The following is a 20,763-nucleotide window of genomic DNA, read 5'->3' as shown; positions in this document are numbered from 1 at the left end:
TTTTAACAAACTTTAATCTGTTTACAGTCTACTGCATCACAGAGAAAATTCAAGAAATAATTTAGTTCACTTTTAAATGGCAAATGTTTCCATAGTAACCATTTGCCACTGAAATGTTGGTAGCCTGAAGAAAGAAAAAGAATGGGATTTATTCAGCCATGGTAGTATCTTCACATGAACAGCTTTTACTGAGTCAACCTACTTATTTATTTGGATAAATAAATAGAATTTTCCACTACTTAGAATGTTGCAGAATTCAAATGGAGCAGTGTAGCATGCACTGAGCTACCTCTACTGGGAAAGTTAAGAACCACTGGGGCTATATAAGGATTCACACAGTGAGTCACTATTTCTGGAAACCTGGGATTCTGGTGCCTCGGTTGAAGAGAGTCCAAGAATCAGAGTCCAAATTGTTCAATGATATTTTTTTTAGAACCACAAAATGTCCAAATAGAGCAGAGATGCTAAAACTGAGTGGCCACCATATTAGCTGTCTGTAAAGGAAGCAGCTGGTAAAATCTAGTAAACACTGATGGTCTTGTTGAGGTTTTTGTTTCACGTTGAATCACTGTGGGAGGTAAGTTATTACCCTGCTGACAGTAATAAACTGCAAAATCTTCAGGCTCCAGGCTGCTGATGGTGAGAGTGAAGTCTGTCCCAGACCCACTGCCACTGAACCTGGCTGGGATGCCAGTGGCCCTGTTGGATGCACCATAGATGAGGAGCCTGGGAGCCTGCCCAGGTTTCTGCTGGTACCAGGCTAAGTAGTTGCTAACACTCTGACTGGCCCTGCAGGAGAGGGTGGCTCTTTCCCCTGGAGACAAAGACAGGGTGGCTGGAGACTGTGTCATTACAATTTCTCCTGTGGTATCTGAGATTGGAAATAAAACAGAAATGCACTCATGTAATCTAGATCAAACCAACTGTCTTTGAGTAGAGCCAAAATTGTTGATCTACTTTGAATTTTAATTATATTTCTTGCTGAGCAGAGAAAACTCCTGATGGAGTTTTCACTAATGTGCAAAACCACCTCATATTCCCCTCACCTGGGAGCCAGAGTAGCAGGAGGAAGAGAAGCTGCCCTGGGGCTTCCATGGTTCCCTCTGGGTCGTAACTGAGCAGTTCCTCCCCAGAGCTCTGACCCAGGCATTGATATGGGCTCTGGAAGGTAGGGCAGCTGGGAGGGACATGCAAAGCAGCTGGGGTGGGAGCTGAGCTTCCAGCTGCAGAGACCACCTGCTTCTTCCTCTCTGCACTGAGCGTCCTGCACCACCCTGGTTGTCAGGTCAGAAAAGTTTGTTGGCTCGGTATGAGTGTAGAACTCCTCCCTTGTGCTCACAGAATTTCACTCCTGTGCCTTTCTTCTCCTCAATCACCTAAATACACCCATGTGATGTTTGGCACAAGTCTGTTAAGAACAATATAAAAGGCTGTGTTTTCATTTCTCTCTTCCTGTCCTCAATATGCCCAGTCATCTCCCTAAGTGCATTATTGGATCTATGGAAATGAAGAGTCTGTTAGAACTTAATCTTCCAGATACAGCTTTTTTTTTTTTTTTTTTGAGATGGAGTCTCGCTCTGTCGCCCAGGCTAGAGGGCAGTGGTGCAATCTCCACTCACTGTAAGCTCTGCCTCCCGGGTTTACGCCATTCTCCTGCCTCAGCCTCCCGAGTAGCTGGGACTACAGGCGCCTGCCACCACGCCCGGCTAATTTTTTGTATCTTTAGTAGAGACGGGGTTTCCCTGTGTTAGCCAGGATGGTCTCGATCTCCTGACCTGGTGATCCACCCGCCTCGGCCTCCCAAATGCTGGGATTACAGGCATGAGCCACCACACCCGGCCCAGATACACCTTTCATTTGCTTGTTAGTAATGTTTTCTGAGGGTCCTGAAGCTTTCCATTAACCCAGACACATACCCTCTTTGAGTTAAAAATTTCTGTTTATACTCATATGTCCTGGCAGGCCCTGACATGGATGCTCCATGGCTTGCCGATTGCTTGAAATTGATCAAGTAACTTAACTTCCCTGTGTCTCAGTTTCCATATCTGTGTAACTGTGACAATACTGGTACCTGTCTTACAGTGCTGTAGACAGTTTAAAGAAAATAAGACAAAACATTTACAATAGTATTCAGGACATTATGTATGTGGCAATTAATTTTGTTTTAATTGTTTAAATATTCAGCATTACAGTCATCATCATTATAAATATACTTAGCATGGAAAATAGTCTTAAATCTAATCCAAGAATGTTTTATCCACGGTCAAATTAAATTCTAAGGCATTTTCTTCAGTAACTGTACACAACTCTTAAAATCCTAATGATTTGATCTTAATCTGTACTAAAGTACTCAGACCTCAATCATTCCCGCCCATCCCTGTCTAACGCATTACTTCTCATCATCCATTATTTAAATGTTACCGTATAAAATTTCCCATGTCCTGTTGCTGTCCTTCTTTCTTATGTAATCTTTATTCTACCTTGTTATCTTTTGTGTTATTCTTGCCCCAGGGCAGACAATAAGGAAAAGCTACCATCATTACTTGTGGACTTGTTCCAGTATAATTTTTTCAGGCTTGTTATCTCGGAAATGAGGACTCTGTCTTGCAAAGAAACATATTCATTGGGTCAATGTGTTATAAAAAAAAAAGATTTTATCTAGTTATGATCCAATAATTAATTTAGACTGACTTGAACAGATTTTTTTTAATGACAAAAAGGAGAGGATGATATAAGAGAAAAATATAATACAATAGAAAACACAAGCTAATATAACGCTTGCTTCATGGATTTTTACATATATATTAGACATATGCTGGGTATATGTGTGCAATGGTAATCTAAAAACTGAATGATAACTAGCTTAAGGAATGCCTGCATTACACTGAGTCTTGCCCACTTTTCCAGTTATGAAAAGAAAGCTACAGCACTATTTATATGAGTATCAAACCTTCTAGATGCTGTGATAGAGGTAGAGAAGATTTACTGAGACAAAAGCCTTGGAAGTAGTAGATGCTCGTTCTATGATGTTATGTGGTTGTGGTTGTTGTTGTTAGGAAATACAGTGGGAGTGAAAGCAAGTAGAAGATTTACAAGCTCTGCTCTTCCTCATACTCACAACCCCTTCTAGAAATGGACAGATGTTTGTCCAGGAATCTCTGACACTCCTTAGAAGCCTTTTGCTCTTTCCAGAATGTTTCCTGACAAGTATTGTTTTGAGTCGCAGATTAGGTGAAACTGGGTGTAGAAGAAACGACTAGAGCAAGGGAGGAAGTTTTCAATCCAAGGTAGTTCTTGTAGACACAGGGAAATGGAGTTTTTCATAGATTTATGCGACACTTGTATCATGTTGGGGAGAGAGGCATCAAACCAGGCTCATTACTGAAAGAATTATTATGTTATTTAAGAGAGAAACAACTATGAATTTCTTGTCAAATAGATGTTTAAAATTCAAAGCTACTGATTTTTTTCTTTTTTTTTTTTTGGAGATAGAATCTCACTCTGTCACCCGGGCTGGAGTGCAGTGGCACAATCTTGGCTCACTGCAACCTCCATCTCTCCATTTAACCAATTCTCCTGCCTCAGCCTCCCAAGTAGCTGGGATTACAGGTGTGTGCCAACATACCCAGCTAATTTTCATATTTTTAGTAGAGACGCGGTTTTGCCATGTTGGCCCGGCTGGTCTCAAACTCCTGACCTCAGGTGATCTGCCTGCCTCGGCCTCCCAAAGTGCTGGGATTACAGGATTGAGCCACTGTGCCCAGCCCTACTGAGGTATTAATATTATTCATCTTCTTGAATACACCAAGTGGTAAAGTACAAATCCATAATTTAAACTTGAAATTTCTGCTCCTATGTGAATTACACTAGTGAGGAACAAAAAAATTCTCTATTGGTTGGGAGATGATGTTTGACAGTGGTCAGTTTGTGAAGCAGAGGCTTATGTCACAGTACTTTTTACAGTATTACATATAAACATGGTGAATGGCCTCAAACCCAGAAGAATCAGCTTTTTTCATGAGCCATACTACCACCAAGAAAGAACTGAATTGAAGCCTGTGACTGTTTGATGAAGGGTTTATAAAGAAGAGGGAAAGATTTGGGAGGCCAAGGCGGGCAGACCACAAGGTCAGGAGATCGAAACTATCCTGGCTAACACGGTAAAACCCAATCTCTAATAAAAATACAAAAAAATTAGCTGGGCGTGGTGGAGTCCCAGCTACTCGGGAGGCTGAGGCAGGAGAATGGCATGAACTGGGGAGTCGGAGGTTGCTGTGAGCCAAGATTGCACCACTGCACTCCAGCCTGGGTGACAGAACAAGAATCTGTCTCAAAAAAAAAAAAAAAAAGAGAGAAAGAAAAAGGACACAAAACACAATATCATAAATGGAAAGGAAGAAGTCATTACACAGCCTATAAGAGTAAAAAAATAAAGAGAGGATATTATGAGTAATTTTATGTCAACTAACTTGACAAAAGTGGTGCAGGGCAGGTTCTTGGCTTCACTCAGGAAGGAATGCAGCTTAAGCTGGTGGTAGAAGAAAACAGCTTTGCTGAGGTGGCAGTGTTACAGCTCTGTGACTGTTCTTATGGAACAGAGCGACCACATAGGCAGTGTGCCAAGAGCAGCAGCGTAGGGGCAGTTTTGCATTCATATTTATCCCCACTTTTAATGACATGCTAATAAAGGAGTGGGTTATTCAGAAATAGCTAGAAAATAGGCAGTAACTTTCAGGTGTTGCCGTGGCAATGGTAAACTGATATGGCACTGGTGGGCACGTCTTACGGATAGGTGCTTCCAGTGTCTCTTCCTTGTGTCACCCACTCTTCAATCTGGTTCCGGGTTGAGTCCCACCTACCTCCTATCTCATTGCTCCCTCAGAGATTAGATACTCCTCCTTAATCTTAAGGGGACTGCAGAAGAGCAGAGTCCATTTTCTGTAAGTGCTTCCTGCTGACTTTATGGGTGCAGGCCTTCCCTAGCATTTGAGGAACAAAAATCTTTGGTACCTGAACTAAGGGGCCCAATGGCAGGATGCTTTCATTTGTGGGGTCAGAAGACAGAATGGATTGGAAGACTTGTGACGGACCGTATCATCTTTACATGAAATTTAGAAGATATAGACTTTACTAGGATGTTAAACAAGAAAATTATAATTGGAAGAGAGAGAAAAATTAACGCACCTATGTCCACCCACAGAACCACGTTATTAATCTATGTGTTTGCAAAACAACAGCCTTAAGTTTTCTATGTTTTATAAATGGAGGTTGTGGTGTCCACCTTTTGTGCCTGCAGGACCTTGTAAGAAACAGATTTAATCCTGGACAGCTGTACCCAACTAGTGGCTTCCTGAAGCCTAACAGTAGTTGGAATAATTGAGAATATCTGATAAGGGCCCCTTTATTCCGGTTATTATTGATTCTTGGGGGATCATTTTGTTGTTGTTGTTGTTTCTTCTTTGAGATGGAGTCTCGCTCTGTTGCTCTGGCTAGAGTGCAGTGGCACAATCTCAGCTGGGCTCACTGCAATCTCTGCCTCCCCTTTTCAAGCTATTTTCATGCCTCAGCCTCCTGAGTGGCTGGGATTACAGGCATGTACCACCATGCCCAGCTAATTTTTTGTAATATTAGTAAAGATATGGTTTTGCTATGTTGGCAAGACTGGTTTCAAACTCCTGGCCTCGTGATCTGCCCACCTCAGCCTCCCAAAGTGTTGAGATGAAAAAGTCACAGGAGCTGATGAAAAAGCAAAAGGAGACAGCAATGATCCCAGGCCTTTTTAAAGGGAGAACAAGCTGAAAGCAGCAAAACACAACAGTTGAATCTCTAAGACACTAATCTCAGAAGTTTTAAAAGAAACTCATTATCGTATCACAGGCAAAATTTTTTGTTTTACTTTTTTTTTTTTTTTGAGATAAAGTCTCACTCTGTCACCCAGGCTGGAGTGCAATAGCGCGATCTTGGCTCACTGCAACCTCCACCTCCCGGGTTTCAGCCATTCTCCTGCCTCAGCCTCCTGAGTTGCTAGGATTACAGGTACATGCCACTGCGCCTGGCTAATTTTTGTATTTTTAGTAGAGAGGGGGTTTTACTATGTTTGCCAGGCTGGTCTTGTACTCCTGACCTCGAATGATCCACCCACCTCGGCCTCCCAAAGTGCTGGGATTACAGGCATGAGTCAATGCACCCGGCCTCAAAAACAAAATTTTCTATAATTTAGGAAATCAATAACTTAAGAAAACCCAGTTTCAATATGCAGACCACTTTCTAGAAAGTGAATGGGCCATCAATTGTTCTCATCTCAGATTTCCACTTCCTGCATAAAAGGTTTGAGAAGACGTAGCAAGATGTTATGAAAGTGGATGTAAGCATTTGTTAGTGAACAAAACATGACTAAAGCAGTATTTTTATTTTTTATTTTTTAAATTTTTATTTATTGTTATTATTTTTTGAGACAAGGTGTCACTCTTTTACCCAGGTTGGAGTGTAGTTGTGCAATGTCGGCTCACTGCAACCTTCGCCTCCTGGGTTCAAGCAATTCTCGTACCTCAGCCTCCCAAGTAGCTGAGATTACAGGCATGCACCACCACGTCTGGCTCATTTTTTGGATTTTTAGTAGAGACAACACTTCACAGTGTTGGCTATGTTGATCTTGAACTCCCGACCTCAAATGATCCTCCCACTTTAGCCTCCCAAGGTGCTGGGATTACAGGCATGAGCCACCATACCTGGCCTTAAAGCCATTTTTATTAAGTAAAGTATAGAAGAAAAAGAGTATATAAAGTGACAAAAAGAAAACACAAGGCCGTTATGAAAAATGATAACTTTAGGGCAGAAAACAAGAAAAGGCAAACCAAGATTCCCATAGGGTGAGGCTCCAATCCACAATCCTCAGACAAATGTCAATGCTGAAAACCCTGGAGCATCCAGGGAGTGACCAACAATACCAAATGCTGGAAACCCAGAGTACTCGAGTATCAGCCTATGAGTGTCCCACACCAAATGGCAGGAAACCCTGGAATATCCAGGGGCTGACCAGTGCAGAAAATCCTGGAGCCTCAGTGGGGTGGCCAACAGTGAGCCTCAAAGGCCTGGTTGTGGCCATAGAACAATGTGACTCTGGCTTCTTAAAGTCAACAGAACAGAATTCTTACATCCAAGTGTCCGGCCTTAAACAATTGCACAAACATAATTAGTAGGGAGCCAAAGACAAAACTGCAAAGCAAACACATATATCAGGGCAGAAAATAAGATAAAATGGCTGATGGATAAATAAAATGTCATTAGAGGAGAAATGACCAAGAGAAAGAGCAACGAGGATGTAGTCAGGTGTGCTATGGAGGACTTCAAATGGACTATCTAGTCAAAGGCCTTATTTCCTGGATCATCTGATATAGGCAGGTGGGTAGATGGGACACTTACAGGTGTGCAGGAGCCGAAATGGTGCCGAGCAGTCTCTAATGTGGGGCCTGCATGAAGATCTCTCCAGGCTCCCCAGCTTGGGTGGGTTGAGCTCCCGCAGGGGGACTGGAGCATGGAGTGGCTGGCCTGCATGAAGCAGTGGCTCTGTGGCCACTTGCCTATCTGCTCAGCTCTACCGCCTGTCAGGAAAGATGATGGCTCTTAAAACAGCCTTTGGCTAGTATTAACAGCTCTGCAATGTTAACAACTCTGTAGCTTTGATCGCTGTAGTGCTGATCACTGTCTCTCTCTCTCACTGATCACTGTCTTGCCACTTCTCCCATAGCTGTCTTGCCCATTGCTGATCACCGTGTCCATCTTCTCACAAAATGCCATCTCTTGCTGTCTTGCCTCTCCGCTGTTTCTGCTGTCTCACTGCCACATCAAATGCTGCCTCTCACCGTGTTCCATTTATCCTCCCTCCTCATTAAACATCCATTTGCATGTCCAGGCCTTGCATCACCAGGCTGATGTCTCTGTCCTGGGCCAGGTACTGGAGAGTATTGTTCCTCCAGCTTCACCAATAAGCCATGGTTCTCTCATATTAAAATATCTCACTGCACCAATTTTGCCAAGAAGGTTTGCTGTGTACTGGTCACCAACTTACCCAAATCTAGTAAGACACAATTCCCATGTACAACCAGTTACATGAGGTGGATTACTACCTACAGAGAGTCAGCCAGAGAGAGCACAAAGTTGCCAGGGCCTGATTGACACTAGACTGTCCCTACCCCTCAAGGACTGCAACAGAGGAACCCTGGAATGCAGCCCACCCTGGGTTTTATGTGTTAGAATCACATGACACACTGGGCTAGAGTGTTGAAGGAATTCCTGTTTCTAGTAGGGACAGAAACGCAGTGCAGGCTGTTCTGGCCAACCATGCCCTATCTCAGAATGTTACATTTCCAGAACATTCCACAGTTATTCCAGAAAACTACAATCAAGAAAGGGAAGGGGACTGGGTTGATTCAAGACAAAATGGAAACTGTTCTGCAAATACCAAAGTGAAATCATAACTCAGTAATCTTTTTGTGACTGGCTTATTTTACTCAGTGTAATGTCCTCTAGTTACATCCACGTTGTAGCATGTGTCAGAATTTCCCTTTTTAAAGCTAAATAATATGCTATTGTATGTATACACCACATTTGGATTACCAGTTCCCTCCTTTGTGCGCATTTGAGTTGCTTCTACCTCTTGGCTATTGTGAATAATTTGGTTCTGAATGTGGGTATACAAATATCTCCTCAAGTTAATATCTTAAATTACCTGGGTATATGTCCAAAAGTGGAATTGCTGAATTATATAGTATTTCCATTATTAATTCTTCAAGGAATCTCCCTCTGGCTTCCCACAGCAAGTGGGCCATTTCCATCACCACGACAGCGTCCACAGGAGTTCCAGTTCCCTAAATTCTCACCAAGACTGGTCACTCTCTATTTCAAAAAAAAAGTCCTAATAGGTGTGAGGTGGGTTTTGTTTTTATTTTTCTAAGTATTAATAATGTTGACCATGTTTTCCTATGCTAGTTATCTAATTATCTCTAAAGAATATTCTTTAGAGAAATGTTGATTCATGTTCTTTTCTCATTTTTAATCAGGTATTTTATTTTAATGTTGACATGTAGAACTTCTTTTTATATAGCATTGTTAACCCCTTATCAGATATGATTTACAAATATTTTCTTCTATTCCACATGTTGCATTTTCACTGTGTTGATTGTGTCTTTTGATGCCCATTTTTCATTTTTATGTAGTCCAATTTATTTTCTTTTCTATTTTGCCTGTATTATGGTGTTAAAGGTGTTAGTATTCAAATGTCTATAAATACTGACTTACTATGCTGAGGTCACACCCCTCCATCTCTCTGATGGTGGAGCTAAGAGTTTTACACTCTCCCATTTTGTACCAGGGGACAGTGCAGCTATGTGAGAACCCAGTGGCCTTCCTGAGCTTATTTGTCTTCTATGTTTGGTGACATGGATTGTTCACATCAGCTTCCTCTGGCAGGTCCACCTGGAAAGCATTATATTTATCAAGAAAAAAGGAGGCTGTGAATGATGTCACTGTAAACTGTGTATATTCCCTGTTGCAAATGTCAAATCCATGAAGCATAAAAGGATTTACTAGAGGATATTAAATTTCTTGCAAATTGTTGAAAAGCCTTAAGGAATAGCCTCCAGTCAAACCTCTAGAAACATTCCAAGAATGGCACTGCTGCTGCAGGCTGGGGAGGAGCTCCTGCTGCCTGAGACTCCACATTCAAGCTGTCTCCTGCAGAAAAGAGAGCAGCTCTTCTCACTACTGCCCCCAGAAGGACAGCAGCTCTGCTATCAACTACTAGAGATTGACCCCTTTCTGTGTAGCCCTGCCTGTGTTGATTACATCTTCATTTCAGTCTCATGTAGATTCTTCTGTTTTCACGAGTACAGGGGTTATTCCTGCCCAGGTCCACCCTGTGGCTTTCTATCGTAAATACACATCTTTCTACACTTGAATTTCCAGTCATTACTAGTATTAACAGCAAAATGCTACAACCGAACATAATGATTTCCTTTACAAAGAACATCATGCTACCCACGAAACATTGTGCTCCCAAAAATGTGGGGAAACTCCAATCTGTTCAGCTCAACACCATCTAGGAATAAATGATCTTCTCTCATGAGTCACTAATCTGTTTACTTATTATTTAATTTGTGGTCTAAATTGTAAAGGTGGCTAAAAATAGCACTTTGAATTTTATAGAAAAGATTAAATTATTTAAAATACATATATGCTTGACACATTTAGTTATTGTCACCAGCTTCTTTCATATTTATTTTATTCTCTAGTTTCTGGCAATACTTTCTCTAGGGTAGAGTCTGGAAGGTCTACTCCTTATGTCCTTGGCTTCCTAAGTCCCAGATGTGGTGAAGAATGCCCATCAGCTGTGTTACTACAGAGTGCTTTTGGATTGAGATGAGGGAGGGAAAGTGCCTGATCTCACTCAAATGTGCTCAATTTCCTGGTCTGGGTCACAGCCAGGCAGCACAGTCCTGTGGGCACAGTATCTTCACTTGCCAGGTTTCTATCAAAATGAGAGTGTCCTTCTTGACTGCGGAAAACATGGGGCACGGAGAGGATCAAGAACAGCAAAAGGAGTACTTGGAGTCGCCTGAGCTGCCACTCTGGTTTCCCCAAATGTTTTCAATCCATTTAATTCATGATAATAAACACCTTTCTGCCTAACTAGCCATAATGACTTTTCTCAGATCCAACAGATTCAGTGATAAATCTAAAGAGAAAAAATAAATTCACTTTTCCACATTTAAGCTGATCAGGATGCTGTCTCTGGTGTTTACACCTCCATATCCCACTATGCATTTCATCTTCCCTTTGCCTCACTGGAGATCCAAGTGCAGGGAATGCTTCACATGACTGTGATCCCTAGAACTTCATCCTGATGACTGTTGAAATCTTCTCTGAGTTTTACCAGTGGAAATGGCAATAAATAGAAACATTCCAGAAGGTCCCCTAGGTTCCATATTTTCTGTACTTCCTCTCTAAAATATGTAAAATCAATTCTATTGGCTATTGCTTTATATGGGCTAGATCTATGGCCCCAGCACATACCCTAATGCCCTGTGTTGACCACTTATCCAGTATTGTATAAAGTCTAAATGGTCACATGCTTATCATATAATTTCTTCCAATTTAGTGGAATAATTGCATGTCAGCTCTTTGGATTAAGAACCATCAAGCAGGTTCGGGAGTGGTGGCTCACACCCGTAATCCCAGGACTTTGGGGGGCTGATGTGCACAGATCAGGAGGTCAAGAGATCGAGACCATCTTGGCCAATATGGTGAAACCCCGTCTCTACTAAAAATACAAAAATTAGCTAGGCATGGTGGCACACACCTGTAGTCCCAGCTACTTGGGAGGCTGAGGCAGGAAAATAGCTTGAACCTGGGAGGTGGAGGTGGCAGTGAGCTGAGATCACAATACTGTACTCCAGCCTGGCGACAGAGCAAGACTATGTTTAAAAAAACATCAACTGGAAAACTGCAGCCCTGAGAAAATAGGAATAGAGTATTTCCAGCAGTTCAGCTGGCATAACAATGGTGAGTCTAGAGCTTATTTTCAAGATGTAAATATTCTGCTTATGAAAGTAACAGCACCATTCGTGGTTAGTGTTTCAGAGTGTCCACCACATCTGACAGCATAGCAATTCAATAGCACAAGGGTTTGTGTGCCAGCTTTGCTTGACTAATAATGGGGTTTTCCGTGTCTATAGGGAAAGCTGCACCTGTGCATATGACAAGATCATGAGCTACACTTTGCTTTACTTTTTTTGAGGTAAATAAGTTGCTTCATCCAAAGCCATATTATGGAAGAATTTCCTGAGTCTGATGAAAACACTTGGAAAATCCTCAAATAATATTTTATGCAGAAACATAACTGAAAGAAAGGCAAATTCATATATAGGAAAATAACCACTCCTCATGTTACATGAGGTCCACTAGAATCACCTGATACCAGCTGTTAGTCTGAGCCCTGATGTGTTGCACAAAGTTAGAGGTGTTAGGGGTTCTTCTTGGCAAATTAGGTGTTCAGAAGAGTCAGTAGCCCTGTATGTCTCAGTTAGTTGAAACTCATATTATTGAGTCCCCACAGGGACCTCCATAACTTTGGTTCATGATTCTCCCTGGGAAAGCGGGGAAAGGTGACTGACTGAAGTCCATCTGTTGAATCATCCTCATTATTAAAAGCCTCCTGCTCATTAATGGCATTTCGATTAATATTCGCTTGGAAAGCATGTTTTTATTTTGGCTCATTTTTGAAACGTCTAGTCATAGTTCTTCCTGAATCACTTTGTCTGCAATCATCCTGTTGCATTTCTTTTAAGGGCTGATGATCTGTCAAAAGCAACAGCCAATATTATTACATTGCTATTCTCTTTGCAATGTGATCATCAGATGTAACCCTTGCAGATTAACCACTGTTATGATTTTTACATTTCCAGGGATTCCTTGACAATGGCACTGAGGTGACTCCATCCCGCATCCATCATTGTGAGAATTCTATTTGACAAATCATCATTGTGGGCGTGAACATAATGGAGACATTTATAGGATGCAATGGTTAATATTCAACATTAGTCAAAATTGACTCTAGTCCTACCCTTGGAGCTCTACTGGGTTGGAAAAATATTTTAGATAAGGACAATCATTTCATAGAGTTTTAAAAATAAAGGCTAAAAGAAATTTTCTGTAGCAAGACTATGAACTATATGTAGCCAGAATACCCTTTTTAATGGAATATAACAAAATTATTTAAATGTATTTAATTTAAATAATTGTATAACTAAGCATATATAATAAATAAACATACTTAAATATAAATACTATACATGTATATTTGTAGCCAACATTTTATCAGTTAAATATATGTAACTTTTATGTATCTTATACACATATATGCACATTGTCCATAAATAAGGTAAATTTTAATTTTTTATTGAATACTAGTTTTAATTTTGTCTTTAATTTTCTCTTAATAACTTCACAATTTAATACTAAATATTCACATTTACACAACCAACTTAAAAAAAATCGTGTGTAGGTAGAGGTGTAAATACTGTATCAGTAAGCCTTTATGCATTAATAATTGGTAACTGGTTAAATATACAACTCAGTGGTTGATAACAGTAAACATTTGTTTTCGTGTTCATGGATGCTCATGTTCACAATCATCTGGCTGATCAAGAAAGGGCTCAGCTGAGTGGTTTCTCTGCAGGGCCCTGAGCTCATCTTCAGCCTACAGATATCAATTGTCTGAGGACAAGGCTGAACAGCAGTGACTACACATGACACAATATTCTTATGGCAGGTCACAGGAGTGAACAACGTCCCAAACAAAACTGCACAGTTGAATTTAAGTCCAATAATTTCTAACATAGCTTCACACATTTTAAATATATTCCTTTACTTCAATGAGTACAAATTTTCAAGAAAATGTTTACTCCATTTAATTATGGAGGTGTTTGATCATTCCATGGACAAATAATTATGTTTTCAACCTTTACAATCCTGAAAATGTTTGCAAATGTAAATTTGCATTAGTAAGAAAATAAAGCTTGATGTGTTTTTAACATGTGGCTTTAAATATATATATATTTTAATGGCCTCAGTGGGGGAAAATCATTTTAACTTATGTAAATATCCCTTTTTGCCTCTCTTGTGTCCTATAGAGTTGCCCAATAAGAGGTCCTCCCATGAGATTTGGAAATCAGAAAAGGATGGCTCAATATTCTCCATTGGTACCTAAAGCAGACACAGGAACAGAGGTGAGGACTGGTGAAACACCTGAAAAGATGCTGTAGGAAGCTGAGAGCATCAGCACCCCCGCCCCTAAGCTTCCAGACAGAACTGAGGACCACATGGTTAGATAGCCCATACTTCAAGGGCAGATGCATTCTGTTTTCTGAGGGAGCACCAGAGATTCCTGCTTCTAATATCAACTTTCCTGACTACTGTATCCTTGGCTTTGAAAGGTTGTAGTCTGAATGTTAATCGTAGGCATTGGTTCATTCTTGTTATACCCAACAGAACCAAGAAACCCAGTGGGGAAAGGCACTCAGGGTGTAAAATATTGTTTCTAGAATGCAATTGAAATAGGCTCTGTTATCCCATGGAACTAAGGTTTATGGTTTCTTGAATAAACAGAAATTGACTCCCCCAGTCTTAAAACGCAAGATAGTTATATTTGTCTTATCTGAGTTCTTTTTTCAGTAAACCAACCATCAGGTCTCCCAGATACTATCAAGGAGCTGAAACATACATATCACTGAATCGGGACAGTGAGACGTCAGACCCTTCACCCATTATGATTGCCTAACTGACCTCCTGCTTCCTGTTGACCAAATTATCTTCCTTACTCCTCCCAAATTCCTGTTTTCCCACATTTCATTCCTGTTATATAAACTCTTAATTTTAGTTGGTTAGGGAGATACATTTGCGAATGGCATCCCATCTCCTTGGCTGCAGCACCTGACTAAAGCCTGCTTCTTGGCAATACTTGTTTAGTGATTGGCTTTTTGTGTGGTGAGCAGCAGGGTCTACTCTGAATCCCTGGCATTTCAGTAAGAAAATTCTCTGCAACGTTCACTGCTTTGGCTTCTTGTAACCTGAATTCACATTTAACTGCAACTTCTGAGATAACTTGATATAATTCTAGGATTCACTTTGTCCACCACTGCTTACCAGCCTGAGCTTGCCAGCTCCCAACCCTTCCTAGTGCCAATGAACTTTCTCAAAGTGCAATAGGTAATATTTTCCCTTTTTCATAAAACGCTAACCTTCTCTTTGTTCTTCCAATATACTGAAGACCACTGAGTTTTCCTGTATGTCCAATTTGGCAAATATTTCTTTGCAAATAAAACATTACATTTAGAGATTCAGCTCTACATTTTATTTAGACTTCAGTAGTTTAGGCTCTAATTTTCTGTATTATGACAATTCCTGCTTAGAATATCTATAGTGGCTTCTTCTGTGTTACATGAATTCCAACTGAAGCCATAAACTAGACTCCTCAGGTGTCATGATCTCTGCCGTTGTTAAATCAGGAGAGGCATTGCTATGTCTGTGCAGCTGGAGCTTACAAAGAAAAAGGAATTGGGATGCAGAGGTGGCTTCATGTCCCCCTCTACCAACACCATCAGAGTGTGGCTGCATCCGAGGAACACTCTCAGCCGATGGAGGAATCAGGAGGAGCAGCTGGGGCAGCCCAGCCTCACACATCTGCTTCCCTGGGGGTTTATGTTCGGGTGTGTAACACTGTGGGAGGGTAACTATTATGCTGCGTACAGTAATAAGTTGCAAAATCTTCAGGCTGCAGGCTGCTGATGGTGAGAGTGAATTCTGTCCCAGATCCACTGCCGCTGAACCTTGATGGGACCCCACTTTGCAAACTGGACGCCTTATAGATCAGGAGCTTAGGGGCTTTCCCTGGTTTTTTCTGATACCATGCTAACCAGCTGCTAATGCTCTGACTTGCCCGACAAGAGATGGTGACTCTGTCTCCTACAGATGCAGACACGGAAGATGGAGACTGGGTCATCTGGATGTCACCTCTGGCACCTGAGATTGGAAACATAAAAACAAATGTCCACACAATTAATCATGTTGTAAGAGAAGTTCCCTGAAGGGCCAGGTTTTATAGAGCACACTGGGCTAGGTAAATTACTAGTGTTCTCCTTCCTTACCTGGGAGCCAGAGCAGCAGGAGCCCCAGGAGCTGAGCAGGGACCCTCATGTCCATGCTGTGTCCTGACTGGGTCTGATTCCTGCATGAAGTGTGACCAGCCTATTAATAAGTCTTCAGGGCAGGAGGTTGTGCTCTGGGAACATGCAAATGAGCAGGGGATGGGGCTGACTCGGCACAGCTACAGGGCTGTCTCATCTCAGTAACTCAGCACCAGCTCAGTGTCCCCAGGTGTCCCAGGTAAGACCAGGGTAGCACAAATTTGTCTTTAGTGAATGTGTTTCTACTGGAGAGTAGTTTGTTATGAGAAATATTTTTTATGTATTTTTTTGAAAATTTGAAACATTCCTCAGGAGTTGATGGAGTAATGTATTTCATTGGCACATGGGGATTATTTAGAATATCTTGTTTGTAGGAAATACATAGTAAAATGTTAAATAGTATGATTCTCAGGTCTTCAAAAGACTCTCATATGATTCTGGTTAGGGAAGTAGGTACTTTGTCCTATAATTGCAACATTTCTGTGAGTTTTAACATTGCTCCTTTCTAAAAATATTAAAAAGAAAATTTATTGACATGATGCTATTCATATTTGTAAGTATTAGGTAATGGTGTTATGCCATTGTTCTTACCACTATAAGATCAAGCAATTTACTGCAGATACACAGAGATGATACCGAGTTTCCTCAATGCATGCAGCACTCACACATCCACCATTATCAAGACCTACAGGTCTCTTTAATACCCAGAGACTAAATGCATTGCACCTTATTCTTGTTTTGGGCACCTTCATAGTCTACCTTCTTTTCTGTCATCGAGTATTATTTTCCAAAGTTCTTCTCTCTTATTGAGGGTGACCACTGCATGGAGAATGTCCCTGCCATGCACCGTCAATGCCACTTTCTTCTTTTACTTTTTATCAGGGACATCATCCTGACCCAGACACCAGCCTCCCTGTTAACATCTTTAGGAAAGAGACAGTCTCTTATCAAGCAATTGCCTACGTACATGGAGAAATCAGTTGGATCCAGATGAAACTGGACATGGATTTGCACTCATTATATCTCACATATCTACCGTGCCAAAAATGTCCCAGCCTGGATCAGTAGCAGGGGAAGTGGATCCAACTACATCAGCATCAGTGGGCTGCAGCCTCGGGCTCCACAAAATTTTACTGATGCCTGACTAGCGGAGACAAATCACAGTGCTGTAGCCTGTGCACAAACCTTCCTGCTGCTTTGTAAGCTGCCTGAATTTTAAGGGAACTTGCTTATATTGGGAGAGAGGAAGAAAGCTCCAGTTGTCCTCTAAATGTTTGCTGAAAATGAACCGACAAAAGAAAGACTAATAAGAGAAAAGACAAACAAAATTCACTTAAAGTGCAGTGAGATATCATAGCAGGGTGATTACTCAGATAACTCAATGAGATCCAGTTATTCATACTTCCTTTCTAGCAAAGAGGTAATTGGGAAGTGTAGGCAACCTGGAGAGAATAGATGAGGATAGAAGTGCATCCTCAAAAGAACAGGTAATAGCCTGTCTGGATAAAGTATCAACTTCTAATCTCTTCTATTTTTGATTCCTATTTTGTGTTAATCTTCTCTGATATAAAATTTCCCAGGAAGAATTTTCTTGACAATTGGTTTCCTTCTGGAGAAGCTGCTTTTAAGCAGATAAAGGAGTGGAGTGAGCATACCCCAACAGCTAAAACTCACAAGTTAGAGGACTCACAAGTCAGACTCTGACTAAGTCTAAGATTTTGTCCGGCTCTGTTGCTTCATAAAAGTACTTTGCTATTTTTTAAATTTTACTTTAGAGAAGGACAGTTTTGGGGAATATATTAATTTTTGGTGGAATGAATAATGTCCCCACCCCAGAAGATGTCTATGTCCTCGTCTCTGGAACCCAAGTGTTATAGGAGTTATTAAGAAATTATTTTAGGCAGATGGTGAGGAAAAGGCATCCTTGGTAAGGTTTTGTTTCTTTTAAAGCAACTCCAGAAATGTTTCTTGTCTAGTAGGAAAGCCCTGGCTCTTACAGCCAGGCTGGCAAGCTTTGATATGCAAATGAAGGTCATTAAGAAACTGGGTCCACACTAACATGGCTATTCCTACCTTCTTCTTCCTTGCCCCTGCATGTGCCTGGCAACATGGCTGCCCCCACATATCCCCATGTGCATAGAACATTGTGGTGCCCTACTTGTGCATATTAAAAGGCTAGGGTGGGAGGGCCAGTTTTTTTCAGGCTATGTGAATAACATGCCTGGTCAAACCAATCCCCTGAGCGCTATGCAAATCAGACACCACCTCCTTCATTCTCCTCATATAAGCAGCCACTTTTCCACCACACATGGAGTTTTCTCTTTGTTTGAATCCCCTGTCCCTCTGTCTCTGTACAGGGGAGCTGTCTAGCTGTTTTCTTCTTCCTTCCTTCTTGCATATTAAACTTTTCTCTCCTTAAATCCACTTCACGTTTTTCTGTGGCATTTTATCCAAAGCAGTGTAAGAGACCAAGAACACTAGTGTTCCTCCAGTCATAGGAGTCGTATCATAAGGATTCTACCTTATGATAGATAGCAAAAAAGGACCTAGATAGATGTAAGTAAAGGACTTTGCAAATAAGCAATCTGGTTATCCAGATGAAATCAATACAATCACAAAGGTCCTTAAAATAGAGGAGGAGGATTGCAGTCAGAGAGGAGATGGGACAATGGGGAGGGATGTCGTTTGAGGAAGGAAGGGGCCACGGAACCGGAAATATGGGAGTGCATTAAAGATAAGAAGCGGAGAATCCAGTTCTCTCCTCTGGAGCCTCCAGAAGGATTACAGCCCTACTGACACCTTAGCATTAGCTCAGTGAGACTTCTGACCCCCAGAACTACAGGGTAATACATTTATGTTGTGTGAAGCTAATAAGACTGTGGATTTAAACAGCAGCATTGGAAACTAATGCAAGGGGAAGAGATGTCTTTCAGCTCACTGAGCACATGGCTGTCCTCTGTTCTTGGAAATATTTCTACCTTGTTATCTGGTGTCAGACAAGAGACAGAGAAAATTTTTTTCTGAGAGAAGAGCTCATACAAAAATTCTTTTTAGCTAGAAAATCTCTTGGGAAAATCCCATGATTATCTCTTATACGATCTGGGTATCACAGAGTTTAGGGGTCAGAACTTACAGCACATGATAGGAGGAAGAGGATTTTGATAGTTTGTTTTCATACGAAGTGGGAACATTAGATTTTCAGGACACAATCTGAGAGGAACAGACTGAGTCAGAGCTATTGTAAGAGAAAGAGGAGATGTGGAAGGAGTCAGAGCAATGAAACATGTGTCACTGCTCCCAAATCTAAAAGAAAGTCATTGATTATTGAAGTTGAAGCAAAGCTCTTCACCTTCCATCTTCTTATGAAGGATCAAATTCTACCCAGAGTCTCTGCCCCTCCTTCGCCCCCCTGACATTGCACTGTGGAGCTAATCACATGTGCCCTTAACCCCTGCCCCTGTCCCGGGCTGGGAGAGGCTCACTGTCCTCACCATGCCCAGCAGGATAGAGCTGGTGCCCTAGGCACCAAAGGAGAAGAGGATGCTTTCCATGCAGTCGATAAGAGCTTTTCCACATTTTACATTTCACTATAATTCTAAGTAAAGTTGTGTGGAGAGAAGAGAACATGTGGGCAACTTTATCTGGTGGGGTTGGAAGAGGCCAGGCTCTGAGCATGACAATGAATTCACATTTCTAATTTTCAAGGTGGCAAATGCTAGCTTTAGTAATTGTGGAAATCTGGATTTTGAGTTTAAGAACAAGACAGACTTTCAGGTAGTGCAATAAATGAGGAAACATTTAGAATAGGGTCCTTAGCCCAAGGCGAAAGTCAGGCTGGCAGTGCCTGAGAGCTGCCAGGTGCTGGCCCTGGACTGTGGGGGAAGCAGCTGTTCTCCTGAGCCACAGGGCTGAGGACCTGGGAGGACCAACAGGCTCTGGCCACAGGGCTGCCTGGCAGTGGCTTCAGGGAAGGAAACTGCTCACTAATTTAGGGGAGCTGCATTAAGCATATATCCTGCACCCTAGCAAGAGTGAAAGTCTCAGAGACTTTAACTGGACTCCCTGGTCCTGAATGAGTTTGACCCTGTTGGAGCCAAAGAGAGAGGGTCAGCAAATGTCCTGAAAGTCTTTACTCAGCCAGACTCTGTTCTGCTTGGGAAGAAAAGGAACACACACTACACAAATAAACACAAAATTATGTGTATCTGTAATATGAATTTCTAATATAAATTTTACATATTGGATACATATTTAAGAAATAAGTTGTATTTATATATTTGCATATACTATGTATCCATTTATGGATAAATATGTGGTACACATTGATATATAAAGATATATAACTTTGATTGCTAGTATATGGTGCAGTTTTAAACTTGAATGAACTGAACGTGAACATTGAAAATGAGCACTGGGTGCACCACCTCATGGCCCCTTCCTCACTCCAGGGCCTGAGGGTCATAAAGCTCAGGACCATGTTCCATGTCCCCCTGGGCTGAGAGCAGTGAACTGCCCATTGCTGAGGCTCTTGAGTGACCTGAGGGGGGTCTGCGGAATCACAGAGTAGCAGATGCCCAGGAGATGGATAGTGGGTCTGGGCCCTGAATGGAGGGATGTTTTGTCCCCAGAGCTCAGCACAGACAAGTCCTCTTCGGGTCATTTGTGTCAAACAAAGCAGCACATGTGGCTCAGAGTTTGCATGGTCACAGGATGAAGTCCCTCCATGTCTCATTCCCAGCTTCCCCCTGACTGGGCTGATGTGGGATCTCTCTGCCCAGCTTCAGTGGCTCACCAGCTGCTGGGACTCTGTTGCTGGCCTATGTCTGTCCCATGCACAAGCTTCTCAATAGTTGCCATTTTATTTTCTGATCTCCAATAACCACAACTTGCCAACCATGACCCTTCCACAAAGATTCATGGAGTGGGTTCAGAACTATGGGTTCAGCAATATGCCGGGGCATGTATGTAAGAGAAACAAGGCGTGGACAGCCCATGTCTGAAGTGAGGATGAATTTTATCATGA

General features: G+C 41.7%; 1 pseudogene; it reads right to left on the bottom strand.

Moving 5' to 3' along the window:
* Positions 1-464: 464 nt before the first annotated feature.
* On the bottom strand, positions 465-15,787 carry LOC103889799 (uncharacterized; annotated as a pseudogene).
* Positions 15,788-20,763: the final 4,976 nt, after the last annotated feature.

This window comes from Pongo abelii, chromosome 12 (genome assembly GCF_028885655.2).
Source record: "Pongo abelii isolate AG06213 chromosome 12, NHGRI_mPonAbe1-v2.0_pri, whole genome shotgun sequence".
NCBI lineage: Eukaryota > Metazoa > Chordata > Mammalia > Primates > Hominidae > Pongo > Pongo abelii.
Note: the sequence above shows the minus strand (reverse complement) of the source record. Positions and strands in the feature narration are given on the sequence as shown.